Source organism: Sus scrofa, chromosome 14 (genome assembly GCF_054392235.1).
Source record: "Sus scrofa isolate SSC_HxYL_T2T_F1_AM1 chromosome 14, Sscrofa_HxYL_maternal_Yorkshire_Landrace_v2.0, whole genome shotgun sequence".
In the NCBI taxonomy this organism is placed as follows: domain Eukaryota; kingdom Metazoa; phylum Chordata; class Mammalia; order Artiodactyla; family Suidae; genus Sus; species Sus scrofa.
The window spans coordinates 115,902,651-115,916,176 of record NC_139396.1 but is presented as its reverse complement, the minus strand read 5'-3'; the positions used below and the strand labels follow the sequence as shown (position 1 = coordinate 115,916,176).

The 13,526-nt window shown below is 32.2% G+C and overlaps 2 long non-coding RNA genes across 5 annotated transcripts in view; one reads left to right on the top strand and one right to left on the bottom strand.

Moving 5' to 3' along the window:
* LOC146396954 (uncharacterized) overlaps positions 1–13,526 on the top strand; it is a 545,736-nt gene that overhangs the window by 358,321 nt on the left and 173,889 nt on the right. The gene's annotated exons all lie outside the window — the stretch shown is intronic.
* LOC146396955 (uncharacterized) overlaps positions 1–13,526 on the bottom strand; it is a 263,099-nt gene that overhangs the window by 161,030 nt on the left and 88,543 nt on the right. The gene's annotated exons all lie outside the window — the stretch shown is intronic.

The window sequence follows — 13,526 nt, the reverse complement described above, 5'->3', positions numbered from 1 at the left end:
TAGCCCAGCAGCTACAGCTCCTATTCAACCCCTAGCCTGGGAACTTTCATATGCTGCTGGTGTGGCCCTAAAAATTCAAAAAAAAAAATACTAATTGTTAAGAGTACTGGATACAGAATAAGAAGAATGAGAGAAGGGATTAGGGTAAAAGAAAAGTAAGGCAAAAAAGAATAAAGCAGTTATATTTTAATAAGCGAAACCATTTTAAATGTCTGATAGATCTCACTTAGGTAAATTTATACATGTGTCCACTATTCACATAAAGAAACTCATCGAAGAATGAAAATAAAAATAACAAGTATAGTTATCTACAGGTGAATTTATGCGAATTTTACTTTATTCCTTAAAAGCTTATATATAGAATTTTTTCTTGAATGAACATTTTTGAAGTAGTAGTAAAATCTATTTTCAATATGGAAAAGTAATTTCTCTATCTTATTTTTCTTCTTACGCCAACCATCCCAAAAACATGAAATTTTAAATGTTGGAGAGGGGAAAAAAATAGTGGACCTATCTCTGTGTTCAGGTTTGTTGATATAGGGTAAATGTAAATGTAATAAATTTCATTTCGAGTAGACTGGGAACCTCCATATGCCACAGGTGCGGCCCTAAAAAGCAAGCAAACAAACAAACAAAAAACAACCTTCATTTTTATTTATCAGCAACACTTGCAAAACTGAGGCTGAACATCAACACACATTGTGCTGACTATCCTAGTTAGTTTGGATACAGTCTTCTGCAAATGAAAAGAGGAGCCCCTGATCATAGCTACCAACAGAAATATACTATTTAGTTTTTAAAGTTATTTTAAATTTCAGGAGGCATTGTATTACTTCTCTGTTATTTCCAGTAGTTTGGTATGCTAACCTCAGTATTTACTAGGTGTTATCTATTAGTTATATTTTAAATTATTTTGTTATCAATAATTTATTGTTTACTAATGTATGTAGTTAAGATAGATTATTAAAGCAAATTTTGAAATAACATCATATCCAACTATTTAAATTGTCTATTTTACACACAACACCAAAGCAAAAGCAACAAAAGCAAAAATAAATAAGTGGGACTATATCAAACTAAAAAGTTCTGCACAGCAAAGGAAACCATAAATAAAATGAAAAAGGCAACCTAGTGAATAGGAAAAAATTTGCAAATCATATATCTGTTAAGGGTTAGTATAAAGACCAAATACAACTCAATAGCAAAAAAAACCCAAACAATCCAGTTAAAAATTGGGAAGTTCCTGTCATTGAGCAGTGGAAACGAATCCCACTAGGAACCATTAGCACATGGGTTCGATCCCTGGCCTCTCTCAGTAGGTTAAGGATCCAGCGTTGCCTTGAGCTGGGGAGATCGCAGATGCGGCTCGGATCTGGCATTGCTGTGGCTGTGTCATAGGCTGGCAGCTGTAGCTCTGATTAGACCCCTAGCCTGGGAACTTCCATATGCCATGGGTGTGGCCCTAAAAAGCAAAAAAAAAAAAAAAAAAAAAAAAAAAGAAAGAAATTGGGTAGAAGATCTGAATAGAGATTTTTCCAAAGAAGATACATATGATCAATAGGCACATTAAAAGATGCTCATCATCACTAACCATTAGGGAAACGCAAACCAAAACTACAATGAGATATCACCTCACAGCTGTAATAATGGCTATTATCAAAAAGATGAAAGATAACTATTGGTAAGAATGTGGAGAAAAGTAAACCCTCTTCCACAGTTAGTGGGAATGTAAATTAGTGCTCCCACTATGGAACAGGATGGAGGTTCCTCAAAAAATTAAAAATAGAGATATTATTAAAAATAGAGATATTATACCATGTAATAATTCCACTTCTGGGTATTTATCTGAAGAAAATGAAAATACTAACTTGAAAGGATACTTGTGCCCTCATGTTCATTGCAGCATCACTGACAATAGCCAAAATGTGGAAACAACCTGTTTATCCATGAATGAGTGAATACAGAAAATATGGTATACATAAACAACAGAATACTTTTCAGCCATTAAAAAAGAATGAAATCTTGCCATCTGCAACAACATGGATGGAAAGTGAGGACAGACAGAGAAAGACAAATATTGTATGATCTCATTTTACACGTGGAAACTTTAAAAATTAAAAAAAAAAGATCACAGAGGACAGACTTATGGTTGCCAGATTCTGGGGATAGGGCTGGGTAAAATGGGTGATGGGAGTCACATAGTAAAAATTTCCAAATATAAAACAAATAGATCCAGGGGATATAACATACAACATGGCAACTATGCTTAATATTACTATGTTTCATATTTGAAAGTTGGTAAGAGTAAATCTTAAGATTTCTCATTGCAAGAAAAAAATTCTTTGTAGTAACAGGTGTTAACTAGACTTACTGTAATGGTTATTTTGCAACATATACAAATATGAAATCATTATGTTGATAGCTGAGACTAACAATGTTGAATGCCAATTATTCCTCAATACAAACAATTTTTAAAAAAGAATTCCCAAAATTCAGCATTTTTAAAGCATACTAATTTATCTTAAAGATATTTCTGTGCTTAATCTACTTAGAACCAAATAAAATAGGCTGTCTTCAAACAACAATCAACTCTAGTTCAGAGTGTGTGCTTTTGTTAACCATACGTTTTTACTGAACTTGACATCATCAGAATTGTTATACAATGATAAAATGGTATTTAAATACCTAAATATGATGTACACATCGTCTTAGTCTCCTCCATAAAACTGCCAATGCCAAAATCTACCATAACACACACATATATGCACACGTGTAATTTTCTATTTACTTAATACTAGGCAATTGATGTGAAAAAGCACTGGTTTTCTTTTTAAAGAGGAAATCATCCCTTTGAAAGAGATCAATATCAGTACTTAAAAATCAAGATCTTGCCATGTGTATTACGTACAGGTGTGTGTGTGCTTTAGGGAAATTTATTATTGTTTTTTACCCTGGATTTTTTTATAGTGATTACACACACAGATGCATACACAAGTACTGTGCCTGGGAAACTATCTAAGAGAAACAAGGAGAACATGTGATCCACCCCTTTGTGTCTACAATTAGCTCTTTTTCTCCTTCACTGTGCAAATGAGTACATGACCCTTAGACAGTTGTGGGTGTCATTATTTGGATTTTAAAGCCAAAGTTAGACCTTCAGTGTCATTGTAAATGAAGCTTCATTAAATATTTTAATATGATTGAGGAAGATAATTAGTCACAGCTGAATAAAAAGATACCAATTTGAGTTCTACTTCATTAACAGAATGCCAGCAGAATGTGTAAGCTTCTCTGGAATCTCACTATCCTTCATATTACCATCAATGCTTTTATTTTATTGTTTGAATTGGACTCAACTCTCTCAGAATATGAATCAAATTTATCTTTGCTTCAGTAGGTTAAAGAGCTAATTTGATCAAAAGAAACTGTTGCAGTTATAAATTTTCTAAATTTAGTTTTTTACTGATAATTTCCTTAAATGAGCAATTTTGCTAAAGTACAGCTCCACAGCTTAAATAGATGAAAGAGATTTAACATAAAATAGACATTATTCCATAAAATTCATAATCTTTGCAGCTTTGGATACTTATTTTCTTCTATTATTCTTATTATTTTCTTTCCCAATATTATATTCATATAGATGACAACTTTAATTTTCTTCCTCATATTTCAAGTATTTTAAATAACTCCAGTTCTCAAATGTGACTCCATCACTATGTCAATTCTCTGTTATGCCTTTTAAAAACAATTTAATACACTGTACAATCAAGTGGAGGTGACTGAAAGTAGAAGTGACTAAAGTATCTTGGTAAGGTAGTAATAGCTACTATTATCAGGAGCCTAGCACAGCAAGTGATTTCTATGGAGAAGAAATGATAACATTATACTAAATGCAGAAAGAAGATGGAAAGCTAGTGAATGCTTTGGCTATTTGGGGTCTTTTGTTGTTCCTAGAAAATTTATGAGTTGTTTGTTCTATTTCTGTGAAAAAATGCTATTGGGATTTTTTTTTTTTTTTTTTTTTTGCTATTGGTATTTCAATATGTACTGTATTGAATCTGTAGCTTGCTTTGAGTTGTATGGACATTTTGACAATATTAATTCTGCCAACCCATGAGCACAGAATATTTTTTCATTTATTAGTGTCTTTTTCAATTTCTATCATCAATGTCTTATAGTTTTCAGTGCAGGTTTTTTACTTCATGGTTAAATTTATTTCTGGTATTGTATTCCTTTTGATGTAATTGTAAAAGGGATTTTTTTCTAATTTCTCTTGTGATTCACTATTAGTATTTAGAAACACAATAGATTTTCATATATTGATTTCATATCCTACAATTTTACTGGATTTATTTATTAATTCTAACACTTTCTTGGCTGAGTCTTTAACACTTTCTATATATAAAGTCATATAATTTGCAAATGGTGACAGTTGTACCTCTTCCTCTCCAATTTGAATGCCTTTTATTTCTCTCCTTTTTATTTTTTATATTTTTATTTTATTTATTTTTGCCTAATTGGCCTGTCTCAGACTTCTAATACTATGTTGAATAAAGGTGTTGAGATTGGGAATCCATGACTTTTTCCTGATATAGGAAGAGCAAGCTTTCAGCTTTTCATCATTGAGTATGATGTTAGCTATGAATTTGTCATATGTAGCCTTTATTATTTTGAGGTACATTCCCTCTATGTACACTTCATTAAGCATTTTTATCATCTCCACATTTATTATAAACAATATATGGAATTCAAACAAAATAGTAACTAAAAACATAAGATTTGTTCAGAAAAAAAGAAAAAATTGAGAAATGAATGTAGCATGTGAGCTGTAGTTGTGCATTCATTGAGATAAGAACACTTTTTAATATTTTTAAAGAATTAAAAGAGAATATATAATAGAAAACTTCTAAGCTCTGCAAAGCCTAAATTACCTGTTACTTGTCTCCTTACATACAAAAATCTTGCTGATTCCTAATATATGGGACTATTGTTCCAAAAAGAGATGGGAGGTCAAATGGAACAAGAGCAATATTTTAAGAAATGGTTCTATGTCCAAAACCTAATAAAAACTATCAAACAGATTATAGAAGCAATGTGAAAAACAGCAAGATAAATTTTTAAAGTATACTTCAGCATATTGTATTATACTCCAATATATATTAAAAATAAGAAAACTAATTGAATCTAAAGCAATAAAACAAGTTTTATATTTTAAAACTCAAGAAAAATACTGAGGGGTAATTTTTCAGGAGAAATAATGAGTTAAAAGTTTTTTCTTATATATTCAAAGTACTGAAAGCAAAAAAATGTTAATCAGGTATTCTTTATCCTAAATATATTTCAAAATAATGGTGAAATTAACAAAACTATAAACAAACCAAAACTTTAAAAATGGGACACCAGCAAACCTACATGAAACTTTACATGAAATATAAAGAGAATTATTTAAAGGGAAGAAAAATAATATCAGAGGAAACACAGAGATGGGGGAAAAGAGAAAATGTAAACTATTGATTGACCTAATTAACAATTACTTGAGGATGTAACATTTGCAAGTTTTTAAATATATTCAGAATCTCTACCAACATTGTAAAAATTCTCTAAGATAGGCAAGATAAAAGATCCCAAAGACTGAATTTTCTGAGAAGTGTTTAAATAATTAGTTGATAACAAATCATAGGAAGTCGGAGTTCCTGTTGTGGCACAGCAGAAACAAATCCGACTAGGAACCATGAGGTTGCAGATTCATTCCCTGGCCTCACTCAGTGGGTTAAGGATCCAGCACTGCTGTAAGCTGTGGTGTAGGTTGCAGAGGTGGCATTGCCACAGCTCTGATTGGACCCCTAGCCTGGGAACCTCCATATGCCACGGGTGCGGCCATTAAAAAAAAAAAAAAGACAACAACAAAACAACAACAACAACAAAATCATAGTAAATCAAGGAAAAATGTTTAAACACTATAATATCACTAAAATGAAAAAATCATTTTTAAAATAGTGGATTTAAACTTAAAAACACTAGTAACTGAATTAAATGGAAATTGAACAGTCTAGCCGAGAAAAAAGATTGTTACAATTGATTTTAAAAATGGGATATGTAAATTTAAGATGCAGAAAAAATTTAAATATAGGGATAGGAAAAGATATGCAATGCAATTACTGAGTAAAGAGAGATGATGCTTTCTCCACCACTGATACATCTAATATTATGGGATATTGAGTTGTATAATGAAGGGAGCAATATGCTTGTGCTGCAGCCCACACCTGCTTCAGAGCCCTTTAAGGCAATAATTAGTAGAGATAAAGGTATTCAGAATAGTAAAAATGACTTTCCACCAAGAAAGAAAAAAACATATATATATATATATATATATATATATATATACACACATATATATACATATATAGATACATAAATATATATATATATTGTGTGTGTATGTATAATGTGAATATATGTTTGGTGAATATCTAAAAACGCAGTATGTAAAATATGCACATGTGTAATATGTATATATGCATGATACTTATTTCAAAATATAGTATGTAGTATGTATATATGATACATATTTCAAAGTATAGTTTGCAAAAATTGACAAATAGAAAAAAAGAGTCAAATCCTCAATTACACTGGAAAATTATAGTTCAGCTTTTAGTAATTTATAGAAAAGGCAAGAAATAAATATTAGCAACATCATAGAAGTTTGAATGACATAATTACCTCTTTTGAGCTAATATGTTAAAAACAATCCATAAAATCACCTGGGTAAACATTATTTTCCACTGCATATATGTATTAGTTGCCCATATGGCCATATGTGGATTAGTCTGTCAAATTTTTAAATTCAGAAATCATAGAAGTTGTCTTTTCTAACCATAGTGAAATTATGCTAAGAAACAATTTTAAATGATAAATAAAAATATTCCATATGTTGAGAATTAAGCTACATATTACTAAATTTCTCAGAAGACAGAAAATAAAAATCAAGAAACTGTTTATATTGAAAATAGAGTGTGTAATAAAGTTTGCACAGGACAGCTAAAGTTGTGTTTACATAGAACATTATAATAATAATGTATATTACAAAAAATGTGAAAATAAATGCTTCTCAAAAAGCTTGGGGAAAAAGTAAACAAAGCTCAAAGAAAGTAGAAGAAATAAAAAGTAAGAAAAATCTCCAATTCATTTTATAAAGCCAGCATAACCTTGATAATAAAACCTAACAAGCACATTGAGAAAAGGAAATTTGCAAGTTGATCTTCCAAAGAAAATAAATACAAAAATCTTAAATATTAATAAACAAAATCTATCTATAAATTATATATTACATATATACACAGAGAGATGTACAAACCAAATAGAATAAAATAGAAAAACATGATTATTTTAACAGAAATTGAAACTGCATTTGAACTAATTTTGTATCTATTCACAATAAAAGTAATAATCACGTTAAACTATGTATAAATGTAAGTTTCATTACCTATTGAAGGATGTTAACCAAACAGACATGACAACCATCATGATAAATTGAAGAATTTAAAAATGTCAAAAAGTTTTCCCTCATAGAAGAACAATAGGTTGTGCACTGTCTCAAATTCCATTTCACATTTTACTGGATATTCTGGACAGGATTATAAAGCAAAGATAATAAAATTGTAAGGATTTTAAGGACTTGCTAAGAAATGTGATAGGTTGTGTAGAAGTGATAATGAAGTGATATGAAGTTTATAAGTGATAAGAAATTAGTGTCATCTTATGCAAGTGATATGACCGTGTATGCAGAAAGTCATATATATTATAAAAATTGTTAATGTCAATAAGGAAATGTTAATAGGTTTGTAGGTTGCAAGGTCAATATAGATAGAATTGTAATGTTTTATCAGTTACACTGTCTTAGTCAAAAATCTCACTTCTCTTTCACCACCTTAAACTCAAGAACCCCACACCTCTTCCTTGCATTTTATCTAAAAGCCTTTAAATATGATAGCATTGGAGTCCCCAGCCATTCTACTGAGTCTCTTGTCAATGCCAACCACAACTTGAACCATATATAGAAAAATCAATTAAAAGTTGATATCTATTACAAAATATTAAAAGTAACCTTAAAGTTATTGTCAAATATGTTACTGGATAAGCATTCTTTTATTTATCTTTATGTAGTCATTCTGGACCTGACACAGAGCACCTCTTCAATATTTATTGAATGAATGAATAATTATGTATGGCTGATATAAATTCACTCCCTTGGCCATACAAACTTACTCTAAATTTTAAAAAACACAGTGTTTATTTAGACACTTTAGTTCTAAGTCTGGTGAAGCAACTAATAATTTCCAAATTAGTTATAATTTACGTATTTAATAAACAGAGGAAATATTTTTATTACTTAGAAACTAAATATGTAATAAGCTGATTTTCTCATGATTAATCAATATTACCAGTAGATTGTAATTAAAGTACCATATGCATCTTATCCCTGTTTAGAGGGAAAAATAAATGTATCAAACATGATTTAAACACTTGTAGCTCCTAAGCTATAATTTTTTGCCTCAGGTCAGCGAGTTACTAAATATTCTACAGTTAGATAGTATAGCTTTAATGATGTTAATTATTTAAAGATTTTTGACACTTTGTAAATGTTCTTACTCTATGTAATTTTTTAAAAATATAGATATAAAATACATAATTTTATGACTATGTAGTGATTCTAAATATGTGCTATTTATAGTGGCCATGGAAAATAAGATACTTTTCTAATGTATTTTGAGCACCTACTCGGTGCTCAAAATCTAGGTGGTTCGGATTCAGGAGTAGTAGAAGTTTTTGCCATTGTGGAACTTGTATTATTTAAGCGAAACAAATAATTTACCCAAATATCTTCATGTATACTCCTTTTTTTGTACTTTTTAATCTTGCTTGCTTCCTTTGTCTGTGATTTCCAAAATGAAATATTGCTACACTTTAGAACACATATGACTTGTATAACTATAATATATTTTAATTAAATTATCTCTTAATTAAGAGCTAATTGCTTTTGTACTTAGTTTGTGAGACCTGTGATTGATAAGCATTAGTAAATGTAATTGATTTCTAGTTCAGTTCAAGTACATTAATTCTCTAATTCTACCAGTATGGTATTTACACATATGAATTTTACAGATATGCATGGAAGGAAAAAAGATTACTTTGATATAAACTTGTTTCCATAAGGACGAACAATGTATGTAAAGGCAGTTCATTGTGATTTCAAAACTTTTCTGACTTATTAATGAATCAAGAGGATTTTGTCTTTGGAATAGTTTGGTTTATCTTAGCCCCCTTGTTTTGAAATGTTTTCTTTTACTCAGCTTTAATATTTATGTATATTTAGTTACTTAAATGACTGTTGTGATCCTTATATTCTTATACCTCAAATCATTTTAATTTCAACCCTTCCTCAAGGAATTTAGCTCAGCTAGAATAAGGAAGTGATTCTTTATACAGGGAAATATCTGCCCAAGTGACTACAGCATAGTAATATACATCAGGACTCCTACACTAAGAAAATGTTGGTAACTGGTTTACACTTGTTTACAGTATCACACCAGAATATGTTATAGACATTCTTGTTCACTTATAATTTCTCCTATTTCTATCTCACTTATTTTATCTCAGTAACAGCAAGCAATACCAATTTAAAGTTAAGGTAGCACTGCCTTTCTCCCAGTGCATTATTGGTGCAAAATATTTGCCGATGGCAAACACAAATCATGTTAATTTGTTACTGTTCTCTGCCAGTCCCAAATCCTCAAAACCTTCTTTTTCTTCTCTTCCAGCAGACCTGAGTGTAGTTCCCTCCATACACCATTTGCCTCTATGTGTATTACTCGTGTGTGTGTGTGTGTGTGTGTGTGTGTGTGTGTGTGTGTGTGTGTATAGCTTTTCAGGGCTGCTCATGCGGCATATGGAAATATGGAAGTTCCCAGGCTAGGGGTCCAGTTGGAGCTGGAGCTGTGGGCATGTGACACAGCCACAGCAATGCAGGATTGAAGCCTCATCTGCAACCTACACCAGAACTCATGGCAACGCCAGATCCTTAACCCACTGAGCCAGGCCAGGGATCGAACCTGCATCCTCATGGATACTAGTTGGGTTTGTAACCCACTGAGCCACAGCAAGAACTCCTATATGTTTATCATTATTAATGCAACACAACTTAAAATAGAGACTAAAAATGTTTCTGGGTGTACTTTTTGGATTTTTTTTTCCTGACAGCAAAGATTTAAAATATCAAGAGTAGCAAAAAGAAGATACAAATACGAATCTTTAGGGAACAATACAAAAGGCATAATGTATTATTACTCAGATCATTCATAATTTGATGCAGTGAACATATAGTTTCCTCAAGTTGTCAACCATTTCTCATGAAGAGAAACAACTGAAAAATATTAAAATCCATTTAATTTGAATCTTCAAATTTCATGTCAAGATCTACTGTCTAGGGAAGAGATGGCAGAATTATGTCTTTAAAGAAAATAAGTAAAATTCAGTTTTACTCACTTGGATTTTTTTTTTTTTTTTTTTTTTTTTTTGTCTTTTTGCCTTTCTAGGGCTGCTCCTGTGGCACATGGAGGTTTCCAGGCTAGGGGTCGAATCGGAGCTGTGGCCGTCGGCCTACACCAGAGCCACAGCAATGTGGGATCCGAGCCACGTCTGCAACCTACACCACGGCTCACCACAACGCCAGATACTTAACCCATTGAGCAAGGCCAGGGATCAAACCCACAACCTCATGGTTCCCAGTCGGATTCATTAACCATTGAGCCATGACGGGAACTCCAGCTGGGAATATATTTTGTGTTAATTTCAAAATTATAATTTTGATATGACCAAAGAGATATATTGGCAAACGTATATATGCGAAATACATTTCTCAGTTCATTTATAAGTTAATTTATAAGAAGTAGAAATATTGAAATATTTAAAACAACTTTATAAATCTCTTCTTTTAGAAGTGCTGGCTCATGTAGGAATATAACAGAATCTGAAAGAAAAATAAAGGTCATCTGAAGTGAGGATTCTGAAAAGCATGATCTGCTGCCTGAGTTGTTTGCAGCATGTGATTTCAGTATAAAGTTACATGTATTTTAGAAAAAACAGTGTAAGGGGGAAAAGGTCATTATCTTTATGTCTTAGAGGTGGTTTGTTTGTTTCCTAAAATCTCAGTTTCCTAGTATTTTATTCTTATCCGCTAGGTTCCTGGTTCAAGGTAAAATATCTTTTCTGGCATGTAGAATTTGACTGACAAAACAATATCTCATCCTTTCACCTAAAGTCATTTAGTTTGAAGTTTCATATATTTTTCCATGGGTTTTTGATGATAGTTGTACTGGTAAATGTCTCCGAGAGAGTATCTTTCTTAAAGTAGAATTAAAAGAGACTTTCTCAAATACTCAATTTTCTCTCACCCAATTAGAATAAAAACAGACTTTTTTTTTTTTTTTTTTCTTTTTAGGGCCGTACCCACAGCATATGGAAGTTCTCAAGCTAGGGATGGAATTGGAGCCCTAGCTACTGGTCTACACCATAGCCACAGCAGTGCAGGGTCCGAGCTGCATCCGCAATCTATACCACAGCTCATGGCAACACTGGATCCTTAACTCACTGAGCAATGTCAGGAATTGAACCCGTGTCTTCATGGATACTAGTCGGGCTTGTTGCTGCTGAGCCATGACAGGAACCTCAAAATAGACTTTAAAAGTTTCTAATAATTCTAAGCATTTAACTGTAGATTTGACTATTTGTTTCACTAAAATCTTTGGTTTACCCATGTATAAGTGCCCAAATCATTAATTATACATACTGACAGAATGTTATGCATGTAGTTTGAGATATGTCACTTCACATAATCGAGGCTTAAATGGAAAGTGAGGCAACTAAATGATTTGTTACTTTTTTTTTTTTGGTATTACATTGGCAATTCAATCTTTATGTTGGAACTCATAAAAATATACTCACTAACCCCGATATTCTGGGAAAACAATTTATTCTGCAGGAAGAAAAAAGAATTTAGATTTGCCAAGCTGTAAAAAGGGCAAAGCTTATAAAACTTCATTCTGTATAGATATGTCTGTATATCACAGAGTCAGAGAGCAGCTTCCTCTTGATTTACAGCAATAATATACTTGTAGCAGTATTTTATAAAAGATACTGGTGTTCAAATACACTAAGAACATATTCTTTCTATCTAGATAGATTTCTTTTCAATGGTGCCAATTGTAGTCAGCAAATAAGACATGTCCTTCCATTGGCTTAGGAGAAAGGCATTATTTTGTCTCAGCGGCATATGGCTAAGCAAATGGCTAAAGTCTTCTTACATTACGTGTTCCATCATAAGTGACTAGACAGAGTTCCCAGTGCTATACAGCAGGATCCCATTGCTAACCCATCCTGAAGGCAACATTTTGCATGTATTTACCCCAAGGTCCCAGTCCCTCCCCTTCCCCCTTGGCAACCACAAGTCTATTCTCCAAGTCCATGATTTTCTTTTCTGTGGAAAGTTTCCTTTGTGCCATATATTAGATTCCAGATATAAGTGATACCATATGATATTTGTCTTTCTCAAACCTTCTGGTTTCTTTTTTATACGACTCTGGTATCTGCCCTAGCATCATGTTTTGATATGACCCTAGTTATTAATCTGGTGGAAAAATGGGGAGTCATACTGCCAAGAAATGCATACATTGTCCTATAATGCCACTGCCTCCTTTCAGCCCTCTTTTTCAATCTTTAGTCAAGGGAGGTAGGGACTGCTTTTCCCTATAAGAGTAAATGGATCACTTCTGCAAGGCAAGAGGATAGAGGAGGAAATGGTAATTTAATATTTTTAACTCCATATAAACTACTTAGCTCCTCTCAAGTCATCTCCCCTTTACAAGGGCTCAGAGACTATACTATAAATATTTTTTCTAGGCTCTGATGCTTTCTTATGTTATGTGCCTCTTAATATTAAGATCTGGGCCTGGTCGTCAGCACAATCAACCCTCTAGCTTCAGAAGATGTGTCTCTTTTTTATTACTGAAAATCTGCCCTATAACTCATACTTACCTTAAATTACTAATTAATTACCCATGGCCTGTCATTTTCTCTGTGAATAGATATATTGATGGTGCTTAGTAATACAACTCATCCCACAGCCTTTATAATTAATATTTCCTTCATATCTCTCAGGTGCCAGAGACTATGCACAAAGTAATGACTACTTTCCAAATGTTTACAATTCATCATAGATTTACTGCTGATAATACATCAATAACTATCAGTACTCTGCCTTTTAACGGTAATAGGGTCCTTGTTACCTTATGACTCACGAATGATCCATGTCAAGTATCCTAGAGTCTGTTTCCTAGGATTAACCCTCGTTCTTCTGGTGTAATTGGCAGAATAATATTAGGCCCTATGATTATGTAGTACTACATGGCAAAGGGAAATTAAGGATGCTAATTAGCTGACTTTAAGGAGAGTAACTTGGACTACCCAGATGA